This window comes from Schistocerca nitens, chromosome 1, assembly GCF_023898315.1.
Source record: "Schistocerca nitens isolate TAMUIC-IGC-003100 chromosome 1, iqSchNite1.1, whole genome shotgun sequence".
Classification (NCBI taxonomy): Eukaryota; Metazoa; Arthropoda; class Insecta; order Orthoptera; family Acrididae; genus Schistocerca; species Schistocerca nitens.
The window spans coordinates 981,806,153-981,811,129 of record NC_064614.1 but is presented as its reverse complement, the minus strand read 5'-3'; positions in this window follow the sequence as shown (position 1 = coordinate 981,811,129).

Sequence of the window (4,977 nt, the reverse complement as noted above, 5' to 3'; positions counted from 1 at the left end):
CAGAAAAATTTAGGTAACAGAAGTATGTTGTCGAAGTCGGTCATCTCACAGACAGACAGAATTGACAATGGAAAAGTGGCAGAATCTCTTAACTTGAAATTCAATTAAGAGGTAAGATAATAAATTTCAGAAAAAAGAAAATAGGTTGTTTGAAACTTGGAATATTATACTACAGAATGGTGTAGGTCGTTATACTGAAATATGAATATTACCTCGAACAAAATCTGTAGAGTTGTACTGTATCAATATTTCCAATTAATGATTTTTCTAAATAACATGCTTCCCAGCCAAACTAAATATACGAATGGATGCAAAATGATCAAAAGAATGTGGTGATTCATGAAATAAAGTTAAATTAGGCTTCAATGTGGAATTGAAGGCTTCATGTCTCTAATATACATTACGAAAATAGCTGTTTTAGGAATCGAATTTTGAAAAAAATATACGCTAATTCCACGAGCTGCAACGTTGTCTCAAATGTAACAGTGATCCAGAAAGTTTAGAATAAATTTCTTTTATTTTCCTTGTTATTTTACTATTTTTGTAATATTTCTCTAGCTTTGTAATCTTATTCTTGTGCAAGTTTATATTTTTATTTAAAATCGCAGTAAGAGTGTCTCAGAACGTATATTGCGACTTAAGCATTTCCTTTACAACAACAGTAAATTTTACATTTATTAATTTCTTTAGTTTAATAATATTTTTATCTCTCTAATAAAGTATACTGTTTATAAACCCAAAATAGACTTTACCTATTGTATTTTTTCATTTCACTGCATTCAACAATTATGTAATTGACAAACACGTGTAGTCTTACAGTAGCGACGTCTAATGAGTTCACGACAGAAACATATTTCGTGGCTTGCGGTTCTTATGAACAAAAGCGTTGTTCTCAAGATGCCTGTGCCGACACTGTGACCTAGTTTACGCAATACTTTCAATATGTGCGACAATGCTAAGTATTTTTTGACAGTGCCACCATGGCTTCGTTATATCACGACACATTCTGAAACAAGTTTGCCTCGTCATATTTTAAGTGCATTTTTTTCCTCTCCTATCAAAGTAATATGTCTCATAGCAGTTTATTTTATTATTTTAAGATTTATACTGTCCACTAGTTGTATTTGATCCTCCCAGGTTTTGCTGCAGATCTGAAGACGGTCATTGCTGAACGAAACCGGTAGTCTAAGGACCAAACAATTTTGTGATCATGGACGGAAATATTTTTACTCTAAAAATATGCTAATTATTGGGAAACGTAACAGATGGGGGCTGCACGATTTGCATTTCAAATGGACTCGTACACATGAGGATGACTGTTCAAATCCCCGTCCAGCCATACATCTACATCTACATCTACATGATTACTCTGCAATTCACATTTAAGTGCTTGGCAGAGGGTTCATCGAACCACAATCATACTATCTCTCTACCATTCCACTCCGGAAAAGCGCGGGAAAAACGAACACCTGAACCTTTCTGTTCGAGCTCTGATTTCTCTTATTTTATTTTGATGGTCATTCCTACCTATGTAGGCTCAACAAAATATTTTCGCATTCGGAAGAGAAAGTTGGTGACTGAAATTTCGTAAATAGATCTCGCCGCGGCGAAAAACGTCTTTGCTTTAATGACTTCCATCCCAACTCGTGTATCATATCTGCCACACTCTCTCCCCTATTACGTGATAATACAAACGAGCTGCCATTTTTTGCACCCTTTCGATGTCCTCCGTCAATCCCACCTGGTAAGGATCCCACTCCGCGCAGCAATATTCTAACAGAGGACGAACGAGTGTAGTGTAAGCTGTCTCTTTAGTGGACTTGTTGCATGTTCTAAGTGTCGTGCCAATGAAACGCAACCTTTGGTTCGCCTTCCCCACAATATTATCTATGTGGTCTTTCTAACTGAAGTTGTTCGTAATTTTAACACCCAGGTACTTAGTTGAATTGACAGCCTTGAGAATTTTACTATTTATCGAGTAATCGAATTCCAACGGATTTCTTTTGGAAATCATATGGATCACCTCACACGGGATGTTCAAACCTAATAATACTTTCTTCTTAGCATGTCATATTGTTAACTGGTGTTATTGGGGCTACACCATTTTAGAATGTGGGGTGCCCAGTACGTTCTCACCATTACACTGCTATATAATAAGACAATGTTGTTTTGTTCATAGCTGTGATACTAGAGATCTGAATACCGCTCTCGGTGATCGAAAAGTCGATGGTGAGAACCTGAGGTGAAGAGTTGATGGCGAGAAGCTGAGACCGAGAGTCGATGGTGGTGGCACAGTCCGACGTTCGTGACAAGTGAGCAGGCAGCTCTTTTTGCAGATCTGCACCTCATCACAGTGCTGAGCACCAATTCCACATGACGGCAGCAGTCTGTGGTAAATCTATCCGCAGCTGCGGCATTCAGGGATTTCTTCAGTTTTGCTGTTTACGCTCACCGTAACGTGTTTCTGATTTAGGAGCAGTAGCCTATCAGCTTTTGCGTGTACTGCAGCCGATAACTTTCGTAGTTCACAGTCACTGTCTCGCAGAGTAAAACCAGTCAGATAGCGTTGCCAAATAAGTACTCACAGTAGGAGGCATTGCGTAATGCATTCGAACAGGAACGCTTTTCATATAAACTTTGCCTATTGAACATTTCAATTCTCATTATGTGAGTCATTGATCGGAGCTAATTCTGTATTACGTAGTTTATGACAAAACATCATTTCTCACACGTTTTCAGAAAAATAAATCTATTTGACAAAATGAAACTTCTTTCATGTCATCATTGATAACTCCTTCAGTAACTTAATTTTTGGAATTATAATTTGCTTTGTGTGATGTTTCACATGATACAAACACATATATATACCAGCTTGGAATCACTATAATAAGAAATGTATTTCTGTCAATGCGAAACGAATGCATTACAACACAGTATTTCTACCAGAAATACTGTATGCTGCAGAAACTACAGTGTTTCATGGTCATACGAAGACCAGAGAGATTGAAAAGCAGGAAAGAAAAATTCTGAGGAAAATATATGGACCAGTATTTCGGGAAGGAATTTGGATGAAGAGGCCAATTAGAGAGATTTACAAAGACATAGAAACAATAATAGACACCATTAGAAAGAGAAGGATGAAATTTTATGGACATATCAGCAGGATGAATAAAAGCAGGCTTACAAGACAAATCTTTGAGATAGTAAACAAGAGCAAAAACAATACAAAGTGGATCACTGAAGCAGAAGAAGACATTAAAGAACTGGGGATCACACAAGACAACATAAATAATAGAGAACAGTTTAGAAACATCATAACGAAACACAAACTTAAACAAGAACATACGGAGAACAGAACGGGAAAAAGATGGTCGGAAGAACGCAAGAGAGAACACAGTAAAAGTATGAAGATAATTTAGGAAGAACGAAGAAAGATGAAATCATGGCTACTCAAGTTCAATCGCTCTCTCAAAAGGGAATAATCGAAAATGAAAATATATCAGCTTAAGATACACTATTGGGCCAAAATTTTTAGGAATCCATTGCACACAGATTAATGTAGTGTTTCTTAAGGGTGGCTATGTATCTGGTACAGAAGTAAATGTTTGGTAGAGCCCACATTGCCACAACCACCAGCGTGTCGCAAATGTTACATCTCTGGACGTCACTTCTCACAAGCACCAGCTAGACTCAAATTACAGGTCCTGAGAAATGTTTAAAAAAAAACCGTCCATAAATCTAGCCACCAACTAAGCTGCAACTTTTGAGCCTTTAGTAGGCAAGAGGTGTTCTGGCATGTTTTATGGAAAACCGGGAGATGTTCATCTGTTGAAGTATATACACTCCTGGAAATGGAAAAAAGAACACATTGACACCGGTGTGTCAGACCCACCATACTTGCCCCGGACACTGCGAGAGGGCTGTACAAGCAATGATCACACGCACGGCACAGCGGACACACCAGGAACCGCGGTGTTGGCCGTCGAATGGCGCTAGCTGCGCAGCATTTGTGCACCGCCGCCGTCAGTGTCAGCCAGTTTGCCGTGGCATACGGAGCTCCATCGCAGTCTTTAACACTGGTAGCATGCCGCGACGGCGTGGACGTGAACCGTATGTGCAGTTGACGGACTTTGAGCGAGGGCGTATAGTGGGCATGCGGGAGGCCGGGTGGACGTACCGCCGAATTGCTCAACACATGGGGCGTGAGGTCTCCACAGTACATCGATGTTGTCGCCAGTGGTCGGCGGAAGGTGCACGTGCCCGTCGACCTGGGACCGGACCGCAGCGACGCACGGATGCACGCCAAGACCGTAGGACCCTACGCAGTGCCGTAGGGGACCGCACCGCCACTTCCCAGCAAATTAGGGACACTGTTGCTCCTGGGGTATCGGCGAGGACCATTCGCAACCGTCTCCATGAAGCTGGGCTACGGTCCCGCACACCGTTAGGCCGTCTTCCGCTCACGCCCCAACATCGTGCAGTCCGCCTCCAGTGGTGTCGCGACAGGCGTGAATGGAGGGACGAATGGAGACGTGTCGTCTTCAGCGATGAGAGTCGCTTCTGCCTTGGTGCCAATGATGGTCGTATGCGTGTTTGGCGCCGTGCAGGTGAGCGCCACAATCAGGACTGCATACGACCGAGGCACACAGGGCCAACACCCGGCATCATGGTGTGGGGAGCGATCTCCTACACTGGCCGTACACCACTGGTGATCGTCGAGGGGACACTGAATAGTGCACGGTACATCCAAACCGTCATCGAACCCATCGTTCTACCATTCCTAGACCAGCAAGGGAACTTGCTGTTCCAACAGGACAATGCACGTCCGCATGTATCCCGTGCCACCCAACGTGCTCTAGAAGGTGTAAGTCAACTACCCTGGCCAGCAAGATCTCCGAATCTGTCCTCCATTGAGCATGTTTGGGACTGGATGAAGCGTCGTCTCACGTGGTCTGCACGTCCAGCACGAACGCTGGT